The 21,511-nt window shown below is 33.0% G+C and overlaps 1 protein-coding gene across 14 annotated transcripts in view; it reads right to left on the bottom strand.

The window, feature by feature from the left end:
• The window catches only part of Ufd4 (ubiquitin fusion-degradation 4-like), a 280,366-nt gene that overhangs the window by 241,902 nt on the left and 16,953 nt on the right, over positions 1–21,511 (bottom strand). For all 14 annotated transcript variants that reach the window (XM_075368433.1, XM_075368435.1, XM_075368434.1 and 11 more), the window contains exon 2: positions 12,286–12,400. The gene's annotated coding sequence lies outside the window, so the exon portion shown is untranslated. The remainder of the gene's footprint in view (positions 1–12,285; positions 12,401–21,511) is intronic.

Raw genomic sequence — 21,511 nt, 5'->3', positions numbered from 1 at the left:
GATTAAATAATATACAATTTACGAAATTATTTTTTATTTACGCCATTTTTTAATTGGCCAGTGAATTATTTTTTTGATTCTGAGATAATGGCGAACTATCAGAAATATAAATTTTTCCTTACATTTCTTCGTACTTTTTTTGTAAAGGGAAATTTCGTTTTGAGTAACTGTGTGGTAGCACTGGTTTTATTATAAAAACACAATCTTTACTTCTTAAATTTTGGTGGCAGTTAGATAAATCTTTTACTACATTTTTCGGAAAAGTTATATTTCAACAAATAACACCAATTTTCTAAGAAACGAGTAGAGATGTAACAGTTTCAAAATTGTTTAACTTATTGTTCCGTATTCTATAACTTTTAACATAGGAGCTGGTAAATTAATTTTTCTTATTAATTTTTCCCCCTCTACTGTAGGTTCACGGAAATCATCGGAAAATACTTTTTTCTAATTTTTCTAAATTACCATATTAAAGTTAAAGGTTTTAAAAGGAAGTAAAAATTTTGCGTATACAAAATTTCATTTATCTTTGGTAAAAACAGATTAAAGGTAAACATTATGGCTTAAAGATTAAAGCTTTCCGATCTCCATTGATGCTTTTCTTAGAAATGCAAGCGATTACAGAAAATGTCGACTATCGATCTCAGCAAAGACTTTATAATAACAGTATATCGCCAAAACTTTCATTTAAAAAAAAAATTCGCCCTTATAAAAATTATGTTTGTTTGGAGTTTTACGTTAAAAAGGTTGTTTCATTAAAAACTGTAAGGAAAACGTTTTTTAGAAATGATAATAAATAGAAAAAAATGTTAATCGATAACAGATGTCGGCAAGCCTCCATTAAAAACGCGATGAGTATGACAACTCATACATAGTAATATTAAATAAAAATTGCATTCGTTTAAGAATAAATGCGTCAAAAAACCTTGTAAAGAAAGTATTACTTTAAAATCCCCCGATTTTTAATATTTAATAATAATTTAAGGTTTTTTTATTATTTCAGACCCATATAAATTTATATAATAAATAAATCTAAAAGTATAAATATAATCGAACCAAACTTAACCTACGTTCGCTGGTCAAGGTTAGCGGGCGAAGCGAGCGTAAGTTGTTTGGTTAGATGATATAAATTAAAATAATAAATAAATCTAAATGAAACATAAAAATGCTCCACCGAAATTGACAATGATAATTAAATTTCATGCAAATAAGTGAATTGGATAAAAAAGTGGGGGGGGGGGATAACAGAAAACATCCCTTTCTTTTTAAATGGCAGGGATCCGTTAATCAGGTCCATTATAATGGTCTTGTTACAACAGCTTGATAAAACGAAACACCTGTAAAAACAAAAGCTGTTTTCCAGGGAAACCAGGAGAAACAAGAATACGTTGGCGTGTTTCTCTATAGCGCAAACGATGAGAATTAATTTTTATGTACGAAAGAAAGGTTAAAGCTGTAAGTTAAAATTAAAAGTTAGTGCTCTACTGTTACGAAAACAGAACAATGTTGTTCCGTAAACAATTATTCGTAAATGAGTTAAATGTGTTTTCAAAAACGTAATTTTTTTGTTACAGCGGTGATTCTTTTGTTCATGATACGGCAGTATAAATAACTTATGGTAGATTATAAGTTAATATCTAATAAAATAATAATTTTGTTTAATTTATTTATTATTTTTACTGGCCTGCTATCGTCAATAATTATTTATGAATTTTTAAAACATTTGAACGTACTTTTTTCAATTATCAATTATTGACAAAAATAATACTCTGAGAACACCACTTTTTTACGAGAGCAGAAAAAATTAATTTTGATTAATATAAATATATTTTTTGAGATTTACACACACACACATACACGAGGGCTGTTTTTTCAAGCTCCGATGGGCTATAATAAAAAAAAAAAAAAAACATTGACATAACAAAATGATTTTTCACTAAAAGTTGAGTAGTATCTAACTTATTTTTTTACAGAATCACCAAAACGATTGAGGCATTTGTTGTATACTAACACCAGCTTTCCGATGCCTTCTTCAAAGAAGTTTGCCGCCAGTGAGGTAAGGCACATCTTGACAGTCTCCTGAAGTTCTCCGTTGGTGGGCGAAGTGTTGTCCGGCCAACCATGACTTCAATTATAACAAGAGGTGAAAATCGTTAGCTGCTTGCTAGGTCTGGATTATACGGTGGATGGTCAAAAACTTTCCACTTGAATTGTTTGAGAACATCTTGTGTGACGTTGGCACAGTGCGGTCATGCAGTGTTGTGGATCAAACCCACGCCGGAGAGCATGCCTCTTCGTTTATTCCAGATCGCTCTGCAGAGGCAATGATTCACAATAAACTTCCTTTGTTATTATTGTCTTCTGCTCCATAAAGTCCAACAAGACACATTTATGGTCCCATACTGTAGTAGCCACTGTTTTCTTGTTGCTCAGTGACTGTTTGAACTTTTTCGGCTTGTTTGGAGAAGAAGTGTGCATCCACTGCTTAGACTGCTCTTTGGTTTCTGGACTGTCACACTGGATCCAAGTCTCATCGCCAGTAACGATAAGACTTTATAAATTCTTCCCCCTCATTATCGTAACACGTGAGAAAAATTAAGGCTGACGCCATTCACTGCGTTTTGTAATCTTTACTCAACATTTTTGAGACCCAACGTGCACACAGTTTCCCGTATCCAGTGTTTTGTTTGATGAGAAGTTGCTGTTTAGCAACCACATTAGACAAGTAGCGGCGGACGCCGTCTCAATGATGCACAAACTTAGGAGAACTGCTCGGAAGGACTATGGGTTGTCTGGCCGTCAAATGTACACAGTGTACCGAGGTGTCTTCGAAAGCATGATCTCTTACGCGGCGCCCGTTTAGGCGCATAGGTTGGATATGAATAGAGCACGTGTTCAACATTTAAGAAGTGCCCAGCGCAGAGCTTTAATTATATGCACTGGTGTTTTTAAAACAACCTTCTACGGGGCTACCACTGTATTGGATAAGGCTCTCCCAATCGATTTAGTGGTGAAAGTTCGGGCAGCCATGTGGATATTGCGGAGAGGCCGGGAGACCGAGGTATTTGGGATGCGGTTTTCGGCCAGTACCAGAACGGAACGGTGATCACATTGCACTGGATCAAAATTTCGTTCAGTTGCCCATCTCCCGCCTGCGGAAGGAGCTGCAGAGCCTCGCGATGGAAGCACGGTAGCTGGAATGGAACACCACGACTATGGGAAGATTCCTGTACAAGTTTATACGGTATCAGGGGGGATGGTATGCCTCGAGTTCGTTTTTAAGGGCAAAGGGTGCTCAGGTGCTCACCAACCATGTTAATTTGAACCAACATCTGTTTCGATTTCGCCTGGCATATGATACGCTGTGCATCTGCGGGGAGGTCCAGTCAAATGAACACCTGATGTTTGCCTGCCCTGCTCTTGGGGGGGGGGGGGGGGGTCAGAGACCGGGCCACTCTGCAACTGGTCAAGGGGAAAATTGGTCACTTGCAAGCGGCGAGAGCCGCATTGTCGGATTGCGTGGGAGTTCCTTGATGCGGTTGCTATGTTCAACCGACATCAGTAGTTTACTTACGGGAAAGACTCCTAATGCACTGCTGTGGAAAGCTAACCTTGAGATATATGGCTAACCACCAGCCAATTATGGCTCCAAACGCTTTAATATGGTGGACAGGTACTTGCTGGCATTCAGCGACCTAGGCGTGGCAGCGAATTGCTGTTTTAACAAAGTAAATTTTAATTTATGGATGTCATATATATTTTTAGTAGTTGACGGGGTGCGCCTACCCATTTTAGTAAATATATGACAAGTGAGCAGTTGGGACACGTAAGCCGGTGGTGTATAACACCGCGCTTAATCCGCTCACGCTGTTAGGTAAGCTCTAAGAGCTATTTAGGACACTGGTCGCTAAACTGTTTCGAGGCTCAGTAGCCGTTTGTGGCACAGACATTCGGTCTTATGCTTTAGGGTGACCGAATGGGGTGGTAGCGGAAGAAATGCCAAGCAAACCAATACCCTTAGCTCGGCTTAAGACTGATGCAATGGAGCCGGCAATGACAAAGGTTGGGACCTGGCTCCCGCCTATCTCGTTTACTTATCGTCGTATATTTGATAAATCCGCCATTATTTTAATAAAGTATGTAACTTTCCTCTTATTGCACAATCGTTGCTTTGGACGTTACAAATGCCCTCCCCTCCGAACAAGTTACACATTGCAAATTACAAGCTGACGCTCGAACAAGTCGCATACACCAGGTAACACACGATTTCTTTTTAAACTGATCTTAATTATTAAATCGTACAGAGTATTAACTGCTACGCCATACCGTGGCCTTTAAATTCCCCCGCAAGTTAAATCGCAACAGTTATAAATCTAAAGAGTCGGGTGGCCAGCCGACAAAGGAGGACGCGATCCGAGGTCCACCCGTTTGAGATAACCGATATCCTGTAACTGCTAAATATTCCACAGTAAGTCACGCCACGTCATATCGACAAGATATTCGAGTAACCTTCTCATTTGCCTAGACATCGGTTTATACTGATACTAATACCAGAAAACCAAAACGGCAAGTAGATTTCTTCTGCCCAGAACTGTGTTCTGGGCAGAAGTCCCTAGTAGTTACTAGGGATGGAACTGAAATTGTTTGTTCATCTCGAGTAAATGACCTACTTAATAAATAAAATTACAGTTAAAAATAACATCCAGTTACGGTGACGGTTCTAGCAGGGAAGAGGGCACGAATACGCTGCAGGTAAGATTAATTACGAGTGACAAATATTCAATGTCGTACGACAGTTGTGCATCTCGGCCTCAAGAGATGCGCGTAACGCGAGTTTTTGAACTTCTCGATTCCCCCCCAAGGGGAGAAGATGCCGCCTCGTAGCGTGTTCGGTCGCTACACCACCCCCTCCGTTCCTACCCAGTAGTGGCTTTAACGGAAGACTTCTTCTGCCCTCAAACTGATGACATACCACAGCGTTCAGTTCAGGCCCCGTTGAGATACCCCGAGGGACATCTACATCGGTAAATTCACCCCGAGATAGTAGTTTTAGATTTATGCCTTCCGAAGAAGACAACGGACACCTGCAGCTACCACGACGCCCTCAGGAACTGAGCTAGAAACCTAACCGCGGATTGAAGACCCCGCGTCTAGTTCTGCTGGCTGGCTACGCTCTGTAGCGACAGTCCTGTAACCGCCGACAACAGCTAACAACAGAAGACGCTGGGCTCGTAACAGAATATCCCTATAACTCTGAAATTGCAAACGATGAGCCCAGACGGGCGCAGCGTACAGCATAATGGCTTCACAGACACCTTTGTAAAGAATACGCATGGTACGGTAATTTAACCCCCAATCGGGATGGATCACTCTACGGACGCCGAAGAAGCCATCAATAGCCTTCTTCGCCACAAACTGGAGGTGCTCCTTGAAGAGAAGCCTCTCATCAAGGATAACACCCAGATACTTCTGAACGGCGACATACCTGATTGGAAGGCCGTCCATCACAACCCGCGAAGAGCTTTTGAACAGCATTCATGAATCCTTTTTAATTTTGGCCGAAATCATTTTCTCAGATTCAGATTTCGGATTTTATTTTACTTCCAAATGAGACAAGCCGACGCGATTGAAATATGTTATGACAATATTAGAAAAACGGTTCAAACAAACATGTTGAATTCTGATAAAAATTGTTTACTGAAAGAATATTTTACGTTCGATTATGTAAGTGACAAACGGCGGACGGATCCCCGGTTTTATGGTATATCTAGTGACGTACATCAAATACAGGTGATTCAAAGAAACGGGAAATTTAAAAAATTAAATAACGTTAATGAAAAATTTTTTTTAGAAAATGAATTTTATTTCATGTAATTGTACAAATGCTGCAATTTTAGGATACATACATTTTAGTTTATTTTTTAAAGATGACATCTTCCAGGTGACCTCTTCTACGTAAACATTCACGAAGTCTCTTCGTTAAATTGTTCATGGTTTGACATAACTGGAATTTGCGCAATTGCTTTTCGGATCTTTGCCTGCAGTTCTTCCGTTGTAGCAGGTCTACTGTGGAACAATTTGCTTATAAGGTGACCCCACAAAACGTAATCGCAAGCTGAGAGATCAGGCGATCTGGGAGGCCATCTAATGTCACCATTTCGTGAAATTACACGTTGTCCAAACAATCGGCGTACAGCTGCCATCGATATTCGTGCAGCATGTGACGTTGCTCCGTCTTGTTGAAACCAGGCTGTGTTAAGAATCTGTGGAAATCTCTTTTGTTGTTCCACAACAAAGGTTTCAAGCACGGCTACGTAACGAGCCGACGTCACTGTAATCGCAAGACCGTTGTCATCCTCAAAAAAATAAGGGCCTGTAACACCGTAAGATGACATAGCACATCGTCACGGGCTGTGCAACAGATGCTGGTGTAGCTGCGTAGGATTTTCTTGTGCCCAGTATCTGAAATTTTGCTTGTTAACAAATCCACTGAGGTGGAAATGCTCTTCGTCTGACATCCACAGTTCGTGAACAAACTCTTCGTTATCATTTATCTTCTGAAGCATTACATTACAGAATTGTGCTCGCACAACTGCATCGTTCGGTTTCAGTTCCTGGACGATCTGCAACTTGTATGGATGTTATTGCAAGTCCTTCACTAACATTCTTCGAACACTTGAACTATGCAATTGTAAAGATGCTGAGAGACGACGGATTGACCGATGTGGACTTCATGTGACAGCATCTTGTAAAGCTTGAACATTCTGTGGTGTACGGACGGTTCGCTCACGGCCTGGAGGTTTCTTTTTCAGAACCAGTTTCCTCAAAATTAGATATCCATGTTTTAATTGGATGTGCTGATGGAACACGGTCGTGCCGTCCCATATTAAAATGACGGCGAAATTCTCTACGCGCTCCCTCCACACTGTCATTGTTTTTGTAAAACGCTTTGATAGCAAATGCACGTTGCGCACCACTCCAAGGATCCATGACAACTAAATGGCAGGTTAGGTTAGAGAGGTTGGCGCCACTTATCAAGTGGGACCAATCGCCCACGGCTACAACACAACTTTCAAAATTTTCCGTTTCTTTGAATCATTCTGTACAAACAAACTATCTTACGATCCGTATGATCTTAATGGACATAATTCACACAGAATAAGTAATTTAAAACTGTTCCAAAAATATCGCAATATTCTATTTCCTTAAAAACAAAGATCAAAACATATTGTACCGAGAATTTATTAAACGGCTAACATATTAATAGCCTCAAATAATATTGGCAGTAATAGTGCACAGGTAAATACTTAAATACAAATTACATTAAATATACGTTTACAGCGATTTCAAATTCTTTAGTATGTATTTTTAAAAAAAAATCGTTATAGAAATAAAATCTGAAAACAATATTGTTTCTTCCGACAGAATTCCCAGTTTCTTTTAAAATTATATTCGAATTTTCAATCGGAACATTTGTTCCGATTCAATCGATTCTTTAGCGCACGCTACATCAATAATTTGAAGCATAGACTATCTGACGAATAAAACAGTATAAACATATATGACACGATGAGAAAAGAAAAAAATAAATAATACCGATAATAGGTGTACGTCTGGGATGTAAACCGATAAGTGAAAATAAACGATTTCTAAATAAAACCCGATAAAACACCGGCGGGAACGCGCAGTAACCCGAGGGATGAGAAACTCTTAAAATTAAATAAGTTCAACCACCTTTAAATTCTATATTAATTCACGACCTTTTGCCAAAGAAGTCGCTTACGTTTAATTAATACAATCGTTAAGAAAACCATAATTCTAAGGCCGTGCAAATAATATTTCTCCCAGATTCGTTTAAGTAAAATAAAAATAATCGCTGCCAACTATTATAATAGATACATTTTTAAATTTGGCAAAGCAAATCATTCTGCGCGTACGGTTTAAAAGTACGTTGAAAACTCAAAGAATAAATGGAAAATGAAATTACAATAAGCATACTTCTCTATTCCAGTAGGTAATCAATTACTCATCTTACTCAGAAATCGAAATCAATCATCATTAATGTAACCTAAGGTTTCAATTAAAGTTGACCACTTCTACTATTTTATTTTTAGAAATTCCCAAATATCACGAACTTATTTAAAAATATAGACTTCGTCATCATAAAGATTTAAAATTACAGCATTTGTACGCAATTTCAAAGTTTTATCGGCTTTTTGAACAAATTAAAAAACAATTATGTGAAATGTATACAAAGGGTTGAAAGGCCTATTTTATTATTACCTATCGACAGTATTATTTATTTAATAACAGTATTAAGACAGTTAAAATGCATTTACAATTATATTTAGGCGCTAACACTAAATAAAATTCCTTTTTAACTACTACTGGAAGTTCATGCTTGAGCTTCTAAGAGTTTTTTTTTTTTTAATTTCAAATAAATTAGCGAATAAACCACTTTATTATATGACGTTTACTATCAATAGTTTTATAACAAACCCTTGTTTCATCAGCGGTAATAATGTGATTACGTAATTAACGCCCGGTCACATCGATCGAAAAATGTCAAGGTCACTTCCGTTCGATTTTCTCGTTTTTTCGTACAGTAACTCGATTGTTATAATTTTTTTTTTGTGCCAAGATAGCGATAATTTTACATACAAGTCATTGAAACGTATGGAAATGAACTTTGCAATTAAACAATTAGAGTATCGGTTTATCTTCTGTCGGGAAATTAAAAAAAAAAATTTCATTAAACGCGATTTTCTCACAATTTATTCATTCGTTACCTCATTATTCATTTTTATTTCTTATTTACGCAATGATTCCTATGGTGCGAACTATATACCCTAAAAAACAAAAAAATGATTTTACAGTCAAAAAACTTTACTCCGACTGAGCTTTAATACAACAGCGAAACTGACTCGCTTCGTACCGCCGATGTTAAGGCCACCTGTGCGCGGACGGTTACGAGCTTTAATTTTTTTTTATGGCTCTTTTATCTGAGGTTTTGTATTTTTTGTAAAGTAGAGACCAATTAAAAAACCCACAACAACAAAAGAAGTCTTATCTTTTCCGTTTTTTTCAACTGATATCATTTACAACGTACAGTCACGCATTTATGTTCATAACAAAATTCAATACTTGCCTTTGCGTAATCATAAAGTAAATAAAAAAATATACTTCTTCATATCTTGCAAAAAAAAAACTGCTTAACTTTTTTTTTACACATAACAGGCATTTTAAAGTTTTTACAAAAAAAAAACCGTTAGAAAGGCATTAGGAAACTTTGCAGCAACTATTTCATAAATTTCCTTAAAAGATCCTTACACACGTAAGTTTAGACTATAACAATACTTTGCCGCACAGAATAGGATGTTTTGGAAAAAAACAAAATCATAAAAAATAACTATACTGCCGTAAAGCATGAATTAAATTTGAAAGCTGTAAAGAATGAAAGTAAAATGATGACATTTCACTGACTAGAGATTATCAGATGAATTTACTGGCATGGATTAATCAGAAAAACCAAAGGAGAAAGTTTCTCCTCTTGCAGATATCTTAAGAGTAAATGTGCTCACCTAGTTACCAACAAAGCCATAGTAGATCAAACACTTTCAAACTCACTTATTTTAAGCTACTTTAGTGAGGGTTAAATTATTAAATATTGTTCAGAAGACGGCGTATCAAAAGTAGTTCTGAAACCAGTGATTTTATACTGCCAGATCATTTAAATATAAGAGTTCACCTATAAGTACATACAGTTTTACAACAAAATTAAAGAAAATTTGGGGCTTTATTCGGCAAGAATGAAGTTAGTTTCCTGATTCTAATTTTGTTCATTTTATCAATAAAATGAACAAATACCAGTGAAAGATTTTATTTTAAAAACTATAATAGCCCCACCAACAGCTGTACTTAAATGTGGGTAGTCAAATCTAAAACCAGCATCATTTGGAGTAAGCCATAAAGGGTAAAAAATACATATTAATGAACACATATAAATAGCTGATTACTGATAATAAAATACTTAAAAGTAATGAACAATAGTTTTACCGATCTCCACAGTGGAGAGGTATCATTCCAGCCTTTCCTATAACAAGTAGAGGTCTGAACCTCTGCCAGGCATGTATTTTCCAAACCTACAAAATTTCCATTTCATAAATTCATGCACAACCTTCGAGCTTATGTGGTGAAATAATTGTAAAAAAAAGCAAAAAAAGATCTTCAATTAGTGAATAGTCTTGACACTACTAAGAAAAATTAAATGGAATGTTAACATTTGTAACAATGCAAATAAAGAGAATTATGTTAAAAAGGTTATACTGCTCTTCAAGTAAAATTTTGATATGGAACCCAAGGTGAGCTTACCTCCCTACCCCTTTTACCAATTGTAATCCAAAATAAAATGGCATCAATAGCTCATCATATTCAGAAGTCATCGCAAAATTTTTCATAAAAAGTTTAATACAGTCCAAAGATATAAAAAAAAAAGAAAAAAGTATTGTTATTGTACTGAAACATAAATGAAACTTCCTTTTTTCCTGTTTAGCCTCTGGGAATTACTGTCAGGTATTACTTCGGAGGATGTGTATGAGTGTAAATGAAGCGTAGTCTTGTACAGTCTCAGGTCGATCATTTCTGATATGTGTGGTTAATTGAAACCCAACCATTTAAAAAATACGATCTAGTATTCAATTCATATAAAAGTAAATGCCTTTACTAGGATTTGAACCTTGAACTCTTGCCTTTGAAATCAGCTGATCTGCAATGACCAGTTAACCATTAGACCAGCGCAGTGGGTAGAATAAGTCTGCCTGGGGTTCACATACAGTCCACCTCCTCCTTGGTGCTAGACCAGATGTTACCATGTGCAACCTTAGCTTAGTAATCAGCAAGTTAGGATTTATTTAAGTACTGTTTTATTTACTTAAATGAATATTACATTAATTTTCTTCATAAACCAATAGAAAAAAATGCAATTTTAATAAATATGTGAATTTCATACTTTTTATCAACATAATCATTTTATACAACATAAAACAGTACTTGTATCACAAAAAAAAAATCTGATGTGAATAACAAATACCTTCCTTGTACACCAATTAAATTACATATACACATTTTTTGCTGCACTTCATTTAAACTTATTTAATTTGAAAGTGAGATATGATCCTCCAAATCTTTAATAAAGTGGACAGTTACATAATTGTTGAAATATTAGTTTTTATTAACATCAAATATTTACACAATTATTAATTCAAAAATCTTAAATGAAATATTAGGATAGAGTAAAAGTTTTTTTTGTTACTCATATTACTAGATCAGTATTATTTGTACGTTGAATTGCTGTTTAACAAAAGTTTCAGCTTTCTCGTGTGTCATATAAATAAAAGTTAATAATAATTCAACTATTCTGTTTAGTAAACTTCCGTATACTGGTTACAAATGTTAATTTTGACCCTATGGTGTAAAATATTCAGTTTTTATTATTGGATTATTTAGTCAATAATCAAAAATGAAAAAGAAACAATCATATAGGAAAAAGAAAGATAACGTGGAGAAATATATCTCAAAAAAATTACAAGAAGATAAATATGAAGAGGAAGAAAATGTTAAGAACAATAAAGTGAGGAATGAGGAAATAATGAACAGAATTAAAGAAGAAAGTGCACTTATGCAGGAAATACACAAAAGAAAAAGAAACTGGTTTAAGACATGTGGTTAAACAAAGTAGAATCTTGACAACTCACATTGGAATTGTCAGTAGAAGGGGAAAGGGAACGAAGAAAAAAAGGATGGTGTTAACTGATGAGGCAAACATTGGAAACTGCAAGGGGACAAAGAAGACTTGGAACAGAGATTGATGGAAACATCAATGACATAAAGGATCTACAAACAGGCAGAACACCAGATGATGAATGATGATGATGATGATGATCATGATGATGAATAACCAACCTGTTATCTCATTTTCTTACTCACTACTATACTTAACGCATTTAGCTCTCTTTGCTAGCAACAGAGTATCATGATCCCTAAAAAGATTAGATTTATACTCAAGAAACAACAGTACTATTCAGCACATTGAAAGGCAGGAATATCACTTAACTTCAAATAACCTAATGGTACAAACGAATATAACATGTTAAAAAAATTTATGTTATTCCCCATCATACTGAAAAGTAACAAAAAATCCGTTTATTATGTTATATAAAAGTTTTTACAGAGGTAAAATTACTAAAAAAATAAATCCCTCTGTTACCATCTCATCATATAACTTACATGAATCAGATGAGAGAAGATGTAAAATAAGTTGTCGCAGTGAAGTGATGGTGATTATGATGTCAGTAATGATGATGAAGACAATATTTCAAAGCGCAGAGCAGATATCGCAACTCTGAAAAAAGAAAAGTAATTTTAAAATCAGGAAAATTATCAGTAAATAAATTTCTACCAAAATTAAATAAAATAATGACCAACCATATCAAACCTAACATTATTTTTCATACTATAAATGTTTTTAAGTACTCTTTTATTAATCAGAATACCTTCTTCTTTCTTTTCCTGTTTAGCCTCCGGTAATTAATGTTCAGGTAATACTTCAGAGGATGATATGTATGAGTGTAAATGAAGTGTAGTATTGTACAGTTTCAGTTCAACCATTCCTGAGATGTGTGGTTAATGAAACCCAACCACCAACGAACACCGGTATCCACGATCTAGTATTCAAATCCGTATAAAGTAACTGCCTTTAGTAGGACTTGAATGCTGGAACTCTCGACTTCCAAATCAGGTGATTTGGGAAGACACATTCATTGCTAGACCAACCCAGCGGATTAAATCAGAATACCTACATGAAAGATGTCAATAGTAAAAAAAAGAGAAAAAAAAGAGATGAACCTGCCAAAACTAAAAATTCCATTTCTTCCAATGAAACAAGGTAATTATTTTGTATTGTCATAAAATTTAACAAACGCAGATCTTTTGTTCTGAACTTATTTTTAATACTCTAGACTGGATCTTTTGTAAATTGACGCATTTTCTAAAACTGAAAGCGTAAGTGCCTTTCAACTGAAAATCTTTGAATTATGCATCAAAGTTATTAAGTAATTATGCATCTGTACAGCACATTATATAAGGGAAAGTATGCTAAGTAGGTTAAATTGTGGATGTTGGGTTTTTGTAGATGTTGACACTTCATGACTCAGCCTAACCAAAAGTACATTTTAGCATTTAAAAATTCCAAGAAGTGCGATGTACATAAGTGTGTGTGTATATATATATATAAGAACCTTAACCTTTTTTGTTTGTGTGATACTGCCAGACTGGATAGACCACTTTGATTAAAATTTGGTATAGTCATTTCTGTTTTACTGATATTGATGCCATTTAATTTTAGCTCAATCAGTCCAGGAAGAAGGGAGAAAAATTCCCATATCTCAAAATTTTACTGGAAGGATTTTATCTCAAAACTTTTTCATGTACTTTAATTTTACTCAAAACTCATAATGGGTAGAGGCAAAAAAACACTTCTTTTAAATTTACATTTTTTTAAATTTAACCACACTTTTAAATAAAATGTTTTGGGTTCTAAACAGCAGGACTGTTTACATTGTTAGAAAACTAGTTATTGCCCTATTGTAGCCCTGTACTTAAGTACTACTGTAATTTTTGCAACTGATATAAAGGGGTAAAGTTGGTGGTTTCTGAAATAATTTGTGATGGGAAGTAGAATAAAACAGGTACCATAACTGTAACTCCAGTTGTTTTTAAGATATCCGACGTAAAACACAAAATTCAGTGTTGAAAAACAAGTCTTTTTTTAGGTATGTAGTACAATAGCTTTGTTAAATATAAATAAATGTGGAAGAGATTTAGTAAATAAAAATATTTTTACAGAATTTAATTCTGAGAAAATTAATGAAAAGAGAACTAATTAAAAACTTTTAAAATCGGATTTTTATTGAAGCGAAACAGATGAATAATGACAGAAAATCGTATTATTCTGTACCTAAAAAACATTATCCTTATAGCAAAACAAAAAAAAATAAAATACATGAAATAAATGGTAACAGAATAACTAACTATTCCAGTAACTGTTCAAAATTCCCTCCTTCACAATGTACACAGCACTCTGCCTAATGTAAAATATTTCTGGTGGCTTTCCGTATCATCTCAAGACCATTTAGTATAAATTCAATAGCATTTCGTATTTTAATGAGTAACTCTTCTTTAGTATTAACTTTTTGTTTGTATACTATCTTATCTAGTGGCGTCCATATGAGCTTGGCGGTCAGTTGATTAGTTCACAATGTCCAATCCAGGTTAAGAAATTAGCATTCAAGTGATTTCTAGCTACTAAAGAAAAATGTGGTACTGCATCATCGTGATGAAAGGTACATCCTCCAAAAGAGCCAGAAGATTATGTTTCAAGAAATTTATGCATCTTCTGTAAGGTTTTCATTGAAAACAATGGTCCCAGAGTTTTCTTGAAAATAATGCTACACAAACATTAATGTGAAATCTATATTGCAAACTAGTTTCCACAGTACGATGTGGATTGTATTTACTCCATAAATGTCTACTCTTGAAACTGAAGACTCAGTTTCTAATAAAAGTAACTTCATCAGTATTTAAAACTGAATTTACCTTATTAGCACTGTCTAGAAGTCAATGACAGAAGTTTAACTGCTGGGAGTAATCTGTTGGCTGTAAATTTTCAACCTTCTGCGGGTGAAAAGGATAACAATTTTTTTCCATAGGATGCACCATACTTAGTTTTTGGACAAATCAGTGTGATATGAAATTCACCTTGTATTAGTGCCTGGGTTCTGCTGAATCACACACTGCTGAATATATGCATATTATTAACATGACGATTCACTTGGCATTCAACAAAAAATGAACATGTTGGAAATGACAACCTTTTGTTTGTAAATGACAATACACTGAAGAAAAGCTTTTCATTTGGAATCTGCCTTTCAGGAAATCTCTCCTGATATTCATGTCAAGCAGTGATTTTTTTTTTTGTTATAAAATCCATAAACAAAAATTATTTTGGCATATTCTTGGTTAGAAAACTGAAACACCATTTTTATTCTACTATATGATAACTAAACTTCATTTATCTGTATCAAAATATATGACATGATTCAAACGAAATACACAATTTTCATTGTTGACCAGCTGTTAATATTACCAACACAATAATTTTTGTTTTAAACATTTCTAAAGTAATATATATTTCTTCAATTTAGTTTTTTACATAATTATGTTATTTTACCTGTGTAAATTATTGAATATATGCAGCTAAAATATTCTTAAATTTTGTATTTCTTTTAAAATTATTTTCAATAATTAGAATTTCTATTTCTAAAAAGAATGTTTATTAGGTATAGAAAAAAATAATACAATTTTCTGTCTGTTTTGCTTCAATAAAAACAGATTTTTAAAAGTTTCTATTTGCTCTATTTCCATTAATTTTCTCAGAATTAGATTATCTACAAGTTTTATTGCAAAATCTTCTGGATTTTATTAGTCATTTAACAAAGATATTGTACTACAAACCTAAAAAAGAATTGTTTTTCAACACTGAATTTTGTATTTTATGTCTGATATCTTAAACACTACTGGAATGAACAGTTCTGGGACCTGTGTTATCCTATTTCTCAGCTCAAATTACAAAAGAAACCACCTACTTTACTCCTTAATTTGGTTCCCAAAAATTACAGCAGGATTTTTTTTCATCAGAAGAGCTGAAATCTGGGTGAAATCGTTTGCAAGCCTAACTTGAAAACAAAGCGTTTCCAGATCTATGTTTATATGAACGTTTTTCATTATTAACACTAGTAGAGTAGGTCCTGAAAGTTTCTAGGTTTCTTCATAGGACAGCCTGTGTGTGTGTGTGTATATATATATATATATATATATATATACTAGCCAACCCATGTAGCCAGAATCTGGATCGACGGGGCTCAATTCAGCCCAGGCAAATCCCAGAGCCAACTCACGGCCTCCAGTTTGCTTCGTTTGCCATTTTCGATTTTTCAGGGGTACCGGTGTCCTGGAACCCAAGAGCTAGCTTTAGTCACCATTCACATCTACCCTAACAGCTCCAACCTCCTGGACTTCCCCGCACTGTATGGTATCCTCATGAATGTAAGAATAATACTGATATATAATAATAGTATTCAGGCTTTATAGAAACCTGAAAAAGAAACTAAATTACAAAAGATAGAATAATGCAACTATTGTAACTAAAGTACACACATCTTTGACGATGAAAAATTCACAAATTATTTCTTTGCCACGGTGGCAGAAATATAACAATGAAGTAAAAGGATTAATCTATTTTTTCCTTGATGAATATCTTTAATTTACAACTTCACCTGCCTTGGGAGGTGAAGAAATAATGAATATTTTTAATATATTAAACTTCAAGGGAGCTAGGGCCTCAGTCAATGGCTTAAAACCTTCCCTGGGAAAACATTAATGTATCCTGCAAATCTGAAAGTAATCAGTTTATTAGTTCTCACACGATGCGATTAAAAAACAAAGAGACAAACTTTTATATATATACATTTATATCACGGAATAAACCATCATTATTGTTAAACAGAAATTTTTTAATTTATTTTATTTAATGTAAATTTAATTCTATTATTTCTGTAATATTATTCATTTGACTGATTCAAATCATTCAGTTCAAACCAGCTCTAATACAGTGATAGAGACTAACAATTCACAGTTCATTAATTCAATTCATTAAAGTTTGTCCTTCAACTGGAAAATCCCACTAAAATATATATATATATATATATACTTATATTTTTTTCAGAGGTTTTTTGGAATGAAATATATCTAACCTTTCTCAGTTATTCCAAGAAACATGGGTAAAAATTTGGTTGCGATTTATAGAGTAGGTTTTTGTTTATCCCGAACAAACAAAAACCCTCTTTCTCTTTATATAATAGTATTGGTGTATATATATATATAGAGAGAGAGAGAGAGAGAGAAAGAAAGAGAGAGGGTGAGAAGGGAAAGAAGAGCATAGAAAATGCAAACTAACTGGAGCTTGACCACCAAACAAATTATCAATTAGTGAGGGTTTTCCAACAAATAAAACAGTTACTATTTTCAAATATAAAATAAATTACTTACAATAACTCAACATAAATCTACTAACATAATTTTTAAATATATTTAAAATAACCTTAATATAAAAATTTGATATGAAAAACAAATTATTTCTGTGACAAAGAAGAAAAATTTATATACTGACAATGAAAAACTTATCAAATTTTTTTTAATAAAGCTTGAGGTACTTTTTTTGATGCTCATGACTCCTGCTGTATAAAGTATTAACAGTTTGACAACTCCGATAAACATAATTTTTGTTTCCTAACGTGTGATACATGATTTTAATTTGTTTTTTATGCTGAAAACGAATATGAACACAGAATCTTTCTATAATCTACCACTTTTGAAAAATCTTTAAATTTTAACTACAGGATTTTTTCATTTTTCAACATATAGTTAGCATTTTAAGCTCCTATATTGGATTTTGTTAGGGCATTTTTTATTATTTAACTTTGTTAACATAATTTGTAAGCTATAAATAAACAATACTAGACAAAGAATTAAATCATATCACAGGGTGTGTTGTTGTATTAAGCACTGGATTTATGAATGAATTAATTTTGTTCAGTCATTGTTGTCTTAAATAACAGTGCAGTGTCATAATGCCTCAAAATTCTGTAAATGTAGTGAATGCCTTTTGTTGTGTATGTGGCGAGTTTACCATAAAATCAAATAGAAAAAATATTACACCTTTAATTAAAAAAGTATATCATTTGTACTTTCAGTGGTTGAAAGGTACATAAAAGGCTTTGCCATTTGGTGTACTAATGGTTTGGCATGTAACAAAGGGTAACCGATTTTTAACAAGTGTCTGGAATTTCTAAAAAATCTAAATATACTGTAAAATATCCTTCATTGCAATCTGCAATCAGGCCTGAACCTCACAGTGAAATTATTCCAGTTCCTGAGCCACCTGTGAGTGTATGTTTTGAAAGTAGCAATGAAGAATCAGGCAATACTGAAGAAGACAACAATGATTTTGATTTATCTTCCAATAAGCCACATCTTATACCACAAGGTGAATTAAATGACTTGATTAGGGATTTAAATTTATCAAACAATCAAGCTGAACTGTCAGGATAAAGACTGCAAGGTTGGAATTTACTTTAAAAAAAATAGAAAAATTTCAGGCTTTCAAAGCCAACAAAAAGAACTTTCTCAGTACTTTATTGATGAAAATAATTTGGTTTATTGCATGAATATTGATGAGCTTATGTTGCACTTAGGACAAGTTCATAAACCTGAGGACTGGTGCCTTTTCATAGATTTGGCCAAGTAGTTTAAAAGCGGTTCTACTACACAACGGTAACAAATATCTTTCGATATCAATCGCTTATGGTATTAATCTAAACAAGACATACGATGTGATGAAAGATATTCTTGAAATAATAAATTATAAAAAAACATTGCTGGAACATATGTGGTGATTTGAAAGTTATAGCTATTGTGTTCGGCATGCTGCTAGGCAATATTAAGTACATGTGTTTTCTTTGCGAATGGGACAGCAGAGCTAGGGATAAATACTATGTTACCAAAGAATGGAAGAAATGAGACAATAACTCCAAATGGGAAGAAAAATATTATTCATGAGCCCTTAGTTGAACCTAAAAAAAAAAAATTTAACTCCCTCTCGATATCAAGCTAGGAGTAATGAAAAATTTTGTAAAAGCAATGAAGAAGGATAGTCCCACATTTTTGTACATTAGGCAGAAATTTCCAAATGTAAGTGAAGGAAAAATTAAAGAAGGAATATTTGTTGGTCCTCAAATAAGAGAATTGGTCAAATATAATGTATTTAACTCAATGTTAAATAATGTAGAAAGTGCAGCTTTGCCTTCATTTAAAGACGTTTGCAAAACTTTTCTCAGCAAACAAAAATCCGACAATTACCACGATACTGTTAATCAACTTCTTACTTCATACAGATCTATGGGATGTAATATGTCTTTAAAAATACATTTCCTCCACTCACATCTGAATTTTTTCCCAGACAACCTTGGAGACACAAATGACGAACGTTTTCACCAAGAGGTGGAAACATTCACTGTGCTCGTTCACTGAAATGTCTTCATTTGTGAGGTGAGAAACAACTAAGTTAAGTTTTAATTAAGTTAGTTTCACGTGGTAAAATTTACTATTATCATAAAGGGAAAAGGAATACTAACATGCTAGCCAATTACTGTTGGGCATTAATTCGGGTTGTGCCTGGGGCTATTTATTAAAGAAAAGCATCAGCGAAAACATTCTAACAAAGGTATGGCAGAGCAAAATTATAAATTTTACAGATTTTAACTTTCCCTTAATTTGTTTTGAAGGGCAATTTATTTAAAATTAAGGGTGATAGAAAATTTGTATTTAAAGATCTGCAATGTATGCAAAAAACAATTCTAGAAATGGTATCACACTTAGAGAAACATTAAAAATTTTATGTTGTCTATCAGTGTAATAGCCAAGGACTATAAATCTCCATACCAGAATAAAATTCTGTTATTACATAATATTGTCCTACATATAAGTGTACCTGACCTCAAAAGAATGGTAATAACACATTAAATATTAAAACAATTGTTATCATCAATTCTGAAAAATATTATTTATTTTTATGTGCAATCACCTTCTAAAAATATAAGTAGAATAGGGAAATACAAATTGCTTTATAAATTTAAAAAAAAAAATCTTGTGAGAAGACAAATTTTTCATTATTTTATTTTGTTTCCTTTTGAAAACGCATATTCATTTTCTAAAAAAAAAAGTACTTGGAAAAATATGTCATATATTTAACTAAACAAATGATACTGCAGATAAAAAAATGTCAATGTTTCAACTTGCAGCACCTTAACGAACCATGCTTCTATCTTGCCCAACTCAATTTTTTCTTCTATATTAAATTGAGTGTATCTCAAGAATGACTCGACCAATCTTCATCAAATTTTCACATGCATAACTTCAGATATACTATTACAATATATCTAAATTTCAATCAAGTTGATCTAGTATTTTGTATATTTTCGTGCCAAAAAAATTGGATACATAGACCAAAATGGATAAATATGTAAGGAAACCACAATTATAAGTGAATGGTATTTCTGTACTCCTCGTATCTCAAAAATTCATTTTCACTCATCCTCCCACCATGCAACTGAAAGTAACACCTTACATTTTTTTTAAAGTCTGTAAAAATTGTATCAATCCCAGTAACTCCAAACATAAATGAAATAACACGTAACAGATTACAGAAAGACATAATCAACAGGTAAAAATGTGTTGTATATCATAATATTCTTAATAACCTTCTCAATAAAATCAGTGAAAACAAATTTCTTAATTAAACAATCAATATGCTTCATTCATCGTTAGTTATAAAATACTATATCAGGGAATTCATTAACCTTTGATAAATGTAAAACCTAACTGCTATCATGAACAAATTAATTATATAGTAATTACAGTTAAGCTGGCAATTACAACAGGTGTGCCAATTGAAATAATTTATATAATGTTCAAAATTTATCTTCTCATTCTTATTTCTTTATAAATGATTTATTACAGAAGCTTACACATGGGAAATGGAATTTTTTTAGCATATGAGAAATGTCATGCCTGACCAGGTATGCCAATATTTTTCTATGTTCAAGATTGTAAATATTTTTTTTTTTTAATTTCTAAATTACTCACCATATCTGTCATTGTATGTCCATATGTAATAAGGTGAGTAGCATAATTAAACATTTTTCTTCTTTTATTTCTGTATGCTCATAAATGTTTAAAGAACCTTAGTTTTATCAGTATGAATTTCAGTATCAATTCTGTAAATGCCACTACAATTGAAATTTATCTTTTCATCTATCTAGTCTTATGATTTAACTACTTTATTAAAACAACTTATTACTTTATATAATTTTCTATTATGGTATTTTAATAATACGGTCCTAAATACATGCTTTACTTGTTTTTTTCTTTCAAATTTAGTGAAGTAATTATTTTATTTTTTATTTGGTTGATTCACTGGGGTTTTTTTTTTAATTGTAAACTAAACTGAAGTACATAAAATATATATATAATTAGTATTTATGAACCAACAGATACACACACATATAAAGCAAGAATGATCTTCTTACCTTCAATCTAATAAGGTCTTTTCAAATCCTACAAATTAATAATCAGTTTTTAAAATAATACCACAATTATATATGCATTAATTAAGCTATTTTGTCAACAAAGTCAGACTGATTAAAACTATTAGTCAAATGTTAAAATTCTATTCTAGAGACCTACCAATTTAAACAGATAATCCTGCTAAAATTTACCTGGTGGTTTACTAAATTGAAACTTTTATGTTTATAAATATTTCTCCAAATGCTTCAGTTAA

Source organism: Lycorma delicatula, chromosome 6 (genome assembly GCF_047948215.1).
Source record: "Lycorma delicatula isolate Av1 chromosome 6, ASM4794821v1, whole genome shotgun sequence".
Lineage (NCBI taxonomy): Eukaryota > Metazoa > Arthropoda > Insecta > Hemiptera > Fulgoridae > Lycorma > Lycorma delicatula.
Note: the sequence above shows the minus strand (reverse complement) of the source record. Positions and strands in the feature narration are given on the sequence as shown.